The sequence below is a fragment of the Hylobates moloch genome, unplaced genomic scaffold (genome assembly GCF_009828535.3).
Source record: "Hylobates moloch isolate HMO894 unplaced genomic scaffold, HMol_V3 SCAFFOLD_12, whole genome shotgun sequence".
Classification (NCBI taxonomy): Eukaryota; Metazoa; Chordata; class Mammalia; order Primates; family Hylobatidae; genus Hylobates; species Hylobates moloch.
Window position 1 is genome coordinate 10872601 of NW_026652287.1, and position 12071 is coordinate 10884671.

The window sequence follows — 12071 nt, forward strand, 5'->3', positions numbered from 1 at the left end:
CTCACTGCAACCTCCGCCTCCTGAGTTCAAGTGATTCTCCTGCCTCAGCCTCCTGATTAGCTGGGATTACACGCGTGCACCACTACGCCCAGCTAATTTTTGTAGTTTTAGTAGAGACGTGGTTTCACCATGTTGCCCAAGGTGGTCTTGAACTCCTGACCTCAGGTGATCGGCCCTCCTTGGCCTCCCCAAGTGCTGGGATTACAGGTGTGAGCCACTGCGCCCGGCTAAAAAAATTTTTGAATTTTGTTTTAGAGCCATGGTCTTGCTCTTGTGCCCAGACTGGAGTGCGATGTTGTGATCACAGCTCATTGCAGCGTTGCCTTGACCTCCTGGGCTTAAACAATCGTCCTATCACAGCCTCTAGGGTAGCTGAGACTACAGGCATGTGACACCATTTTTTTTTTTAAACAAATAAAGAAAATACCTAAGGCCCAAGATCTCACAGTGACCAGGTCAGAGCAAGAACCCAGGTGTGCCTACTTTGAAAACACATATTCCCAAGTATACCTACCTTGAACCCCAGTAGCTTGGGAGTCAGGAGACTTGGGATCTGGTCCTCCTTCTTGACTCTTGACTATGTGTGAACTATTTGCTCATTTAACAAACTTTCTTTTTTTTTTTTCCCGAGGCAGAGTCTTGCTCTGTCACCCAGGCTGGAGGGCAATGGCGCAATATTGGCTCACTGCAACTTCTGCCTCCTGGGTTCAAGTGATTCTCCTGCCTCAGCCTCCTGAGTGACTGGGATTACAGGCGTGTGCCACCACACCCAGCTAATTTTTTCTATTTTTAGTAGAGACGGGGTTTCATTATGTTGGCCAGGCTGGTCTCAAACTCCTGACTTCAAGCGATCCGTCTTCCTTGGCCTCCCAAAGTGCTGGGATTACAGGTGTGAGCTACCAGTCTTGGCTTCATTTAACAAACTTTCTTAAGGGCCCACTTGGTGCCAGATGATGTGGGGGGCCTTGGAGGGGACATAAGACAGATCCCCTCTGTCTACGGCCATACCACCCTGAACGCTCCCGATCTCGTCTGATCTCGGAAGCTAAGCAGGGTTCGGGCCTGGTTAGTACTTGGATGGGAGACCACCTGGGAATACCGGGTGCTGTAGGCTTTTTGCTTTTTCTTTCCTTTTCTTCCAGACTGAGTCTTGCTCTGTTGCCCAGGCTGGAGTGCAGTGGCGTGATCTCGGCTCACTGCAAGCTCTGCCTCCTGGGTTCACGCCATTCTCCTGTCTTAGCCTCCCAAGTAGCTGGGACTACAGGCGCCCGCCACCACGCCTGGCTCATTTTTGGCCGGGTGCGGTGGCTCACGCTTGTAATCCCAGCACTTTGGGAGGCCGAGGCGGGCGGATCACGAGGTCAGGAGATTGAGACCACGGTGAAACCCCGTCTCTACTAAAAATACAAAAAAATTAGCCGGGCGTGGTGGCGGGCGCCTGTAGTCCCAGCTACTCGGAGAGGCTGAGGCAGGAGAATGGCGTGAACCTGGGAGGCGGAGCTTGCAGTGCGCCGAGATTGCGCCACTGCACTCCAGCCTGGGTGACAGAGCGAGACTCCGTCTCAAAAAAAAAAAAAAAAAAGACAGATCCCCTCCCTCCTGAGTGCAGCATGTCCAGCCATGTGGCATCCAGGGTGGCAGAGGCCAGTATGGGGACCTTATTTGTCATATAAGTGGGGATGGCAGTGCCTGGGGAAGACCCAGGGGTCTGTGACTTGGGCTGGCCTAAAGTTATTTCCCATCCTTGCATTCTAGAAAGAACCACTGAAGACCCAAATATCATGATAGCCCCAGGTATTTCTTATACTCCAGCGAGTCTGAGAAGCAATTCCTTAATGGTGTCACGTGGTCGGGCCTCAGACGATCCATCTATCAAATGTGTCTAAAGCAGGGAAGGGGACTGGACGGGTTGGGGCCGTGGGAAACTGGGCAGTACCTGCTCAGCCAGGCCAGCTAGGGCCAGGTGGGAATCCAGACCTTCCTATTTTTCTAGGGGGAAGGCAGCATTTCAGATTGTCATATGGAATGTACTGGCGTGGCACGGTGGCTCACGCCTGTAATCCCAGCACTTAGCACTTTGGGAGGCTGAGGCGGGCGGATCACCTGAGGCTGGGAGTTAGAGACCGGCTTGGCCAACATGGTAAAACCTCGTCTCTACTAAAAATTTGTGTGCCTGTGATTCCAGCTACTCAGGAGGCTGAGGCAGGAGAATGGCTTGAACCTGGGAGGTGGAGGTTGCAGTGAGTCGAGATGGCACCACTGCACTCCAGCCTGGGTGACACAGTAAGACTCTGGCTCAAAAAAACAAAAACCAACAAAACAACAACAAAAGAAATATCCCCATTTTTAAACACGCGGTGGCGTGAAGTAATTGGCCCCTGGTCCCAACTATGAGGTCCTTGAAGGGAGAGTATCATTACTTCATGTCAGCAGCCACAGGGTCGTTCCTGATCCTGGCCTGGTGCAGGGAGTTCACTGATGTCGGTGAAAGAAGCCAGGGTCCGGTTGGGTTGTGGGCATCTGTGAGGTGCCGCTTGCCCAGTTCTGAGACCTCTGGGTTTATTCCTGCCAAAGCCGCAGAGGTGGAGGCAGATGTGGGTGGGGCCTTTGGATTCTGAGTCCTGAGCGTCTTGGTTGTGGGTGAGCCCCACGTGCCCCCGCTGCCCTTCTTGGGGCCCCTCAGGTCCCAGAGAATGTGCTGCTTTGTGGATCACTGGCTTCCCATCCATGACTGCATCTGTCCCTGGTTGCTTGGCCTGAATAGCCTCTGTTTATTGCCTTCATATTGTCGATGACTCTGGCTGGAAGCAGGAGGCAGATGCCAGCGTTCCCAGCCCAGGCAGCAGCCTGGGAACACCAGCTCTCATGCTTCCTGGGCTGTCGAGAGGCCACTGGAGGGGGGTATGGATGGGGCCCACAAACGCTGTCATTTCCACGCCTCCTTCTTCCTGAGGGAGGCGTGTGGGTAATGAAGCAGATGTGAGCAGAGCTGGGGGAGGGACGCGGTGGCAGCTAATCCAGGGGTGGCTGCCTGACCCACCTTGAGGCCCTGGCTGGAAAGGGGAGTGGGTAAAAGCTTCTAGAATCCCTTGAGTGTCTGGGCGTGCAGATCCCCTGCCCCCTCCTTGCAGCAGCAGCTCTCCTCTGCGTTCCTCTTTCCTCCCGCGTCAGGGCAACAGATGTAAGTCAGGTGCGTTGGCCTCTGCACCTGCCAGGAGAACAGGGAGAGTCCAGGGCTGGGAAAGACGGATGCACGTGGGCACCGCCCTCGTGATCGACTGAGACGACCACAGATACCAATGCCAATTGCTTATATGGATTCAGGACTTGCTCACCAAGTTCCCCAGAAGGGAGGGGAGTGGAGGGGACAGGATGGAACCCCAGCCCCTGGACTTGGGCTTTCTGCAGGGAGGGAGGTGGGCTTGTGGGGCCGTATAAGATGCATCTGCCTGTGCATCGCATGACCTGGTGGTCCCGGGTCCCAGTCTTAGGAAATGTTGCCAGGATAACGGGGATGGCGACAATAACAGCATTCAATAGCGTGGTTCCACTTGGTGGAAACATGAAAATGTTGAGACCAGCCTGCAGGCAGCAGAGGCAGGAGACTGAAGTGGATGTGGGGACAGAGGCTCTTTCAGGGCGGCAGCCATGCTTCTGTGCAGAGGAGGGTGAAGGTCGTGGGGTGGGAAGCTGGGGAGCTCGACGGCCACTTGCAACCGCACAGAGCAGCTGTCTTTCATGGCTCACTCCAGAGACCCGGGGAGCCAGGCACAGAACGAGGTTCCCTAAAGCAAAGCCCTCGTGCCTGTACCCGGCAGCATTGGGCTCCTGGTGATGAGCTTTCCCTTGCTCTCCCCTGAGGATGGCCAGCTCTGTTCCACGCGTTGCCCTGGTGGGAAGGGCCAGCGGCTGAGTGTCCACTGCAGATGCCAGCAGTGGCCTCGCAGTCTGTGCTGTCTTCCAGGCAGGAGCGTTGCTCCCAGCAGCGGTGACCACCCATGACTCAGGGCTAGCGTGTTTCATTGGGGGACAGAGACTGGAACTGCTCAGGCTTGGGGGGCAGAGGCAGTTGCTGTAATTTTCCTCAGAGCAAAATAATAAAGTGCATGGCCGGGAGAGGAGGGGACAGCGGCCTCCAGGTCCAGGCCCTTCAAGGTGCAGGGTCTTGGGGCACCGCCACCCTTCCCTCTGCTGCACCCTTCCCCCAGCCGACCCTCCTCTGTCCTTCACTGTAAGTTGCTCCGCCTCTGTCCGCCCTTGTCCTTATTTCTCTCTGCGTTTCTCCTTTTGCCTCCCCTCTGTATTTCCCAGCCTGTCCCCCGGGACTCACAGGCCTGTGCAGAGCCTTTGATGCAGCGGCAGCTGTGCAGCGTGGTGGCTAAAAACGGAGCTGCTGTCGCTTGCCAGCTGTGACTCATTCAGCAAGTGGCTTCCCCCTTTGTGCACTCAGTTTCAGCATCTGTGAATTGGGGTTGATTCTCCTCCTGCCCATCCCCTAGCCCCACGCTGTGTGACCCAGCAGCCAGGAGCCACACACATGTCACCTGAGCACTTGCAGTATGGCCACTGTGAATTGCAATGCAGCAGCTGTGTGTCCCAGTGAATGAGGGGCTTTCTCCCAGCCTTCATGGACAATGCGGAGCCCGACTTCCCGGGCTCAAAATCCTGATAGGTGACTTCATTTTTCTGTGCCTCACTTTCCTCATCCATAATTTTTGTTGTTGTTTTTGGCTCTATTCCCCCAGGCTGAAGTGCAGTGGCGCGTTCTTGGCTCATTGCAACCTCCACCTCCCTGGTTCAAGCAATTCTCATGCCTCCGCCTCCCAAGTAGCTGGGATTACAGGCATGTGCCACCACGCCTGGCTAATTTTTGTATTTTTAGTGGAGATGGGGTTTCGCCATATTGGCCAGGCTGATCTCAAACTCCTGACCTCAGGTGATCCTCCCGCCTCAACCTTCCAAAGTGCTGGGATTATAGGCATGAGCCACTGTGCCTGGCCCTCATCTGTAAATTGAGGTTGAATATAGTATATACTTTCTTTTTTTTTTTTTTTGAGACGGAGTTTCACTCTTGTTTCCCAGGCTGGAGTGCAATGGCGTGATCTTGGCTCACTGCAACCTCGCCTCCCAGGTTCAAGCAATTCTCCTGCCTCAGCCTCCTGAGTAGCTGGGATTACAGGCGTGCACCACCACGCCTGGCTAATTTTGTATTTTTAGTAGAGACGGGGTTTCTCCATGTTGGTAAGGCTGGTCTCGAACTCCCAACCTTAGGTGATCCGCCCGCCTCGGCCTCCCAAAGCGTTGGGGTTACAGGCGTGAGCCACCACGCCCGGCCATGAATATAGTATATACTTTTTAGGGATTTCATGAGAATTAATGAGTTAAGGCCTGGAAAGCCCTTAGACCACTGTGCCTGGCACAAGGTGGGCCCTCTATTATCGTTTTTTCTTTTTTTTTTTCTTTTTGAGATGGTCTTGCTCTGTTACCCAGGCTGGAGTGCAGGAGTGTGATCACAGATCACTGAAGCCTCAACCTCTGGAGCTCGAGTGATCCTCCCACCTCAGCCTCCTGAGTAGCTGGGACCACAGAGTGCACCACCATGCCCTGCTATTTATTTAATTTTTTTTAGAGATGAGGTCTTACTATATTGTCTGGGCTGATCTCAAACTCCTGAGCTCAAGCGATCTTCCCGCCTCAGCCTCCCAAAGTGCTGGGATCACAGAGGTGCACCACTATACCTGGCCCGGCCTCCATTTCCCTTGTGATGGTGACTGTGTCTGGTTCCAGGCTGGGAGCCTGGAGAGATGAAAAACTGTGGCTCCCAGCTGTGAGAAGCTGCAGGAGAGACTTACCAGCAGCCTGTGGGGCAGAGTGGAGGGCAGAGCTGAGGGGGGCATGCAGGCGTTGTGTGACCAAGGAGACTGCGTGGAAAGGGGCCTGGGTGGAGTTTGATGCCAAGAAGATGGACTTGGGCGGAGGAAAGTGCTTGGGTCCCGCAGCTCTGGCAAGACGTCACTCCTGCATCATGGTTCTGAGCCATCCTTTGTGACCCCTCTGGGATGGTGAGGAAAGACTCTGGACACATGTGCCACCTGGGAGGGGAGGCGAGGCTCCGTGGCCTGCGTGGAGGTGGGGAAAGGGCCTGCCTCTCCGCTGGCCATTGCGGCCAGGTCCCTGGAGGAAGCTTTTGTCATCATGGTCCTCAAGAAGTGGGGACTGATCTGCAGCTTCTCAGCTCCTGACTTGAGCCAGGCAGTGGCTGCTCGAGGCTGCAAGTCTGAGTCCTCTCGGCGGCCCAGGCCTGGGCGTTCTGCAGCAGGCATTGCTGGGCGCCACTGCCCCAGGCCCTGGCTGCTCTTCTCCACTCTCTGCGCCCTCCTGCAAGCTCGCTCTCCCTCCCTGCAGCCTTGTGAGGTGTGGGAGCCCACAGGGGCCAGCAGCTCATCTCCTTGCTCTTCCCACCCCAGGTTGGATCCATGCCGTCTACACCCCTGTAGACTCTTTGGTGTTCGGCGGAAACATCCTGCACAGCTTTAACGTGCCCATGCAGCTGCGGATCTACGAGATCGAGGACAGGACGCGGGTAAGGAGGTTCCCTTCTCTCCTCACGTGCGCGCCCGGCCCCTGAGCTATGCCGGTGCTGAGTCTGTTGGACAGGTCATGCTGAAGTCCTCCACGGTTCCCCTCTCCCTCCCGCTTCCCCTCTCAAGCTGGCTTCAGTTCTGGTTCTGCAGGGCAGGGGGCAGGGGAATGCCTGTAGGAGCCCCACCCGGAGGCCCTGGAGTTTCTGTTCACCTCCAGGTTGGGGGCAGCCAAAACCCCCTTGTGGAAGAGGAAGTGTCTCTGAGAAAGCACCGTGAGATTTCAGGGACCCTGCCTCTTCCTCCTTCTCACGTGGAGAAAGAGGTGTGAGGGATTAGGGGGATTTGGTCGCTGCTGTTTGGAGGATGGGTGTGGACCTTGGAAGGGCCTGGCCTGGTCTGAGGTCGGGTCCTGGCTATGTGTTCTCCCAGGGACCCCAGATCTGAGTGGGGAGAGGCCCTGAGGAAGCCAGTGCCTGAGTCCCCATGGGTACTGTCTCTGAGCTAGTCTCCATGTCTGCTGGGGACATGTCTAGTTTCCTGGGGCCGAGGCTTTTCTCTGCCCTTCATGGGGACTGTGCTAGTTTCCCAGACGTCAAGTTTCCCTCACTCACCCCATGTCCTACAACCAAAGGCGGAGGCTTAGGTAACTGATGTGTGTCCTTCACTCCACAAGTGTCCCCTGAAAAGGACAAGTGGCCTGAACTTGCCACAGCCTTTCTTGTGCTATGACTTGATCACGTGTCCCCAGGCACATAAGACAGGTCCCAAACTGGGTCAAAACTGAAGACTTGGGGCCGGGCGCAGTGGCTCACGCCTGTAATCCCAGCACTTTGGGAGGCTGAGGTGGGTGGATCACGTGAGGTCAGGAGTTTGAGACCAGCCCGGCCAACATGATGAAACCCTGTCTTTACCAAAAATACAAAAAAGCTGGGCGTGGTGGTGTAAGCCTGTAGTCCCAGCTACTTGGGAGGCTGTGGTGAGAGGGTGGTTTGAGCCCGGGAGGCAGAGGTTGCAGTGAACCGAGATCACACCACCGCACTCCATCCTGGGCGACAGAGCCGGACCTGTCTCATACTAAAAAAAAAACAAACAAACAGACAAACAAAAAAAACCCCGGAGACTTGGGGCAAAAAAGGCCCATTTCCTGTTCTACTTGTTCCTGTTTTTTCAACATAGCTATTCAAATATTCATTTTCTTTTATTTAAATTGAGATGTAATTCATATACCCTAAAATTTACCATTCGAAGTGTACAATTCAGTGATTTTAGTATCTTTACAAGATTGTGTCATCATCACCACTAATTCCAGAACATTTTCATCACCCCACAAAGAAACCTTGTACCCACAAGCAGTCACTTCCTGTGTCTCCCTGGTTTTCCCCTGGCTAGCCCTAATCTATTTTCTATCTCTGTGGATTTGCCTATTCTGGACATTTGATGCAAATGGAGTCATTCAACATGTGGCCTTTTGTGTCTGGTTTCTTTCACGTAGCATAATGATTTCCAGGTTCATCCACATTGTAGCATGTGCCAGAGCTTCATTCTTTTTCATGGCTGAATAATATTCCATTCTGTAGCCAGACCACACCATTTCTTCTTGGGATTTGCCTCTGAGATGGCTTTTTGCCCCAGTGAGGTGTTGCTCTGCGTAGATCTAAGGAGAGGTGTCACAAGGGCACCTGCTGTGTACCAAGACCCTGTCTCTCCTGGTCTTGTTTTCAGGCATTGGTTTGCACAAAATCACATACATGAGCAAAGTATTAGCTGCCACCTTTGTATCTGAACATTGAACAGTCCCGGCATTGGGGGCCCTTGTCTGGGGGTTTCCTGGAGACCACTTGGAGCTGTGTTCGGTGGTCAGATGTTGCGAGGCATGTGTACCTCTGCAGATTGACACGTGATGCCTAGATCTGCAGAGACTCGGGTCTGGGCTGGGGCCCCATGGGAGACCCTCATTTTGTGGACTTTCTCCCCTCACCTCTCTGTGGCCCACCATCCCTGTCCCACCTGGGGAAGGCCAGCCCCCACCCTGCTCTGGAGGAGCCGCCCCATGCTGTTCAGGAGAAAGGCACTGTTTGGATACAAGTGGTCATCTCACAGTCTGGGTCAATGCTGTCTAGGGCTTCGGCCAACTGTTCTTTGGCCTGTCCTGGAGTTCAGGCCAGTTTGTGCACGAGCAGATGTGTGGAACAGAGACGGAGAAATCTAGTAGAAGTCAGGCCCATGACTTTCCAGGCAATTCCTGAAAACCGGAGTCAGGCTGGGATTTCTAAAGGCTGTGGCAACTTGCTGGAGAACCACCCCGTCCCCCGGGAATTCAACTGTAAACTCAGTGGATTTGGGCCCCATGGTTCCCTTAGGAGCCCAGCTCCCCTCCCCCACCTACGACGATTGGCAGGGTGCTGGCCGGACCCCTGAGCGTCACACTGAACTCATGTGGAATATCACGTCCTCGTTGAGAATGGCAGGTCCCCTCCCCCACCGAGGCCTACTGTCCCTTCCCCTGAGTGGGCACCCCATCTGGTTTCACCGAAGCAGGCTGGCAGTGGGGGCTTGGGGCTGACTGGGCTGGGAGCAGCGGCAGGCTGTTAATCTGCTTTGATTTCTGGTCTTGGGAGAGGGGCTTAGCTACGAGGCCCAATTGTTTATGCCTTAGGAGCCAAGGCAGACAAAAGGCACTGGGGAGAGAGTTCTGGAACCAGATAAGATGCCAGGGCTCTTTGTCAGCTCACTACAGCTTCATTCTTTACAGCCCTGAGAGCTTTCTTAAGAAGGTTATGGCCATTTAAAAATAGTGTTTTAAAGGCTGGGCATGCTGGCTTACGCCTGTTATCCCAGCACTTTGGGAGGCCAAGGTGGGCGGATGATCTGAGGTCAGGAGTTCGAGACCAGCCTGACCAACATGGTGAAACCCCGTCTCTACTAAAAATACAAAAATTAGCCGGGTGTGGTGGTGTGTGCCTGTAATCCCAGCTACTCAGGAGGCTGAGGCAGGAGAATCACTTGAACCCGGGAGGCAAAGGTTGCAGTGAGCTGAGATCGCACCACTGCACTCCAGCCTGGGCAACAAGAGCAAAACTCCATCTAAAAAAAAAAAAAAAATGTTTTAAGAGTCCTAAAACATGGCTTTGCCTGGAAACAAAATGCAGGAGGTGGGACAGAGGGAACCATCAGTCTCCAAGCTCCGTGGTGTGGCTTTGTCTTAGAAAAAGAATTTGCCTGGCCAGGTGCTGGTGGCTCACGCCTGTAATCCCAGCACTTTGGGAGGCCAAGGCGGGCAGATGATCTGAGGTCAGGATTTCGAGACCGGCCTGGCCAACATGGTGAAACCCAATCTCTACTAAAAAAAAATACAAAAATTAGCCAGGCACGGTGGTGCATGCCTGTAGTCCCAGCTAATCGGGAGGTTGAGGCAGGAGAATTGCTTGAATCCAGGAGGCAGAGGTCACAGTGTGCTTAGATTGAGCCACTGCACTCCAGCCTGGGCGACAGAGCGAGACTCCATCTCAAAAAAAAAAAAAAAAAGAAAAAGAATTTGCCTTTGTGGCCCAAGGTGGGGACTCCTATCTAAACTAGGGAACCCCAGGATTCCCTAGGAAGCTGTGTCTTACCCTCACCATTTAAATTTTTCTGGCGAGATGATAGGTGACCCCATCCTGCAATGTCACTGCCCATGAGGTGGCACAGATACAGGCATTTGGGGACTGGTGGATTTCCATTTCCCAACCCTTGTAGATGAAATCTCCCCTTCCCCTCATCCTGAAGCCGTGAAGAGTGATGGAAGAGTGACAGCAACAAGTGGATATGTTGTGCGTTTGATACTTAAGACAACATCTCGATCATCACTACATTCTTTTAACTTCAGTTAGGTTGATAAGGAATAGATATGGTCCAAATGATCATTAAACTGCCCTCTCTCTTATATTTATCTTTTATTTATCTTTCCCCCTCCCCAATGGCTCTAGTGAAAGCAGCCTTCCCAGAAAAGGTAATGCCAACACACCCCATTCCCTCACAGCCACTGAATCTATTTGGAAATTGCAAATAATTTACCTCCCCTCTCCCCTTCCCCCTACCATTGGACTTTTTTTTTTTTTCCATTGATTTTTTTTTTTTCCAGGAGAAAAACAAATTGTAGGACACTTCCACCCACTCTCACATTTTGACTTTTTCAAGTCCTTGAGACCTGGGAGTTCTAGATACACCCGAGAAACCTTTTGTTGTCATCTCCTGAGGTCACTCAGCTTGAAGATGACTTGGACCTCCGAGGAAGGGCTGAGGCCAGGTGCCACTGAGTGGGCCCTGAGGTCCTCTGGTAGACGATGACCTGCAGGCTGGGAGCGTTGCATGCCTTGTGACTGCCTTGCCTTTTGTTTTGGACTGACGTTGGTTAACTCAATTTGGTGAGGCTCCGAGTCTGTCAACAAATAATGTTGAGCAACCATATGTTTAATGTCCCCAGGCATGTGGCTGAAACCTTTTGAAGGCGAAGGGTGGAAGGCGACAACCTGTTTGTAAGTCAATTCTTTGCAAATTTTTGTTTCCCGCAGTCCTCTCTTGGAAAAAAAAAATAATACATAAAAAAAAAATTTGAATTCCTTCATCAGCATTTGTTTTCACCCAGCTGGTTTCCCTTGGGTTCAGCAACAAAGAAGGGAGACTTATCTTTCCCTCCTGAAATGCAGCCCCCCAATTTTTTTCCCCTAATTTAGAAAGATTCCCAGGTGGTCATGGTGTCCGAGCCGAGTGGCTCGGAAGGTGTCAAAAAGATTTGAAAAGTCAAAACTGACTTCAGAGTTTTACCAATCAAGTCTCATGTCAGGAAATGTGGATAAGGTCTGTCTGTCCTCAGCTTGCTTTTTAAGTATTGGTAATTTATTCCAAAATCTTTTGTCCCTTTCTCTTGAATAGAGGTGGGGCTGAGGTCCCCTAAACCCTTCTTCATAGGAAATCAAGGTTTGCTTCATGCCTAGGAGCCCCTCTTTTTTAAACTCCAGAGGGCACCGATCTGGTAACTATGAGAAAAGATGACTATTCTCCCAGCACTGAAACTGGGGTTCTCAGGAAAGGAGCTGGAGCCAAGGAAACCGCTAGATGATGGTCCTCACTCCGTGCATCCCCCCAGGGGCTGAAGAGCATGTGGTGGCCATGATCCCATTCCAAAGCATTCCATCCATCAGAGGCAGGCAGAGCCCAGCACCCAGTGTGCAGGCGGAGAGAGGAGGCCCCGCAGTGGGAGGAGGCCTCGAGGCCAGTAGCTGAGTGAGAGCCAGGACTCTCAGAGACGCTTTGGGCCTTTTCCAGATGGGCACTTTGAGAAATGCAGGAAAATAGCATTTTAGGGCAAAAGGAGAACCGAGGTCTGCTTCTAGTTGTCTTTGTCCCAGATGGGGAATGTCACCTGTTTATTGTCAGCAGAGAGCAGGGCAGTGGGGGTGGGCAAGTGTGATTCGGGGAGGGTGGGAGAGTGTGATTAGGGGGTGACAG

At 53.0% G+C, this 12071-nt stretch overlaps 1 protein-coding gene and 1 non-coding gene across 4 annotated transcripts in view; one reads left to right on the plus strand and one right to left on the minus strand.

Moving 5' to 3' along the window:
* The window catches only part of PSMD9 (proteasome 26S subunit, non-ATPase 9), a 181187-nt gene that overhangs the window by 121535 nt on the left and 47581 nt on the right, over positions 1-12071 (minus strand). The gene's annotated exons all lie outside the window — the stretch shown is intronic.
* Positions 995-1114, plus strand: LOC116479735 (5S ribosomal RNA). Its single transcript, XR_004251053.1, has one exon. It is a non-coding gene; the product is annotated as a 5S ribosomal RNA (ribosomal RNA).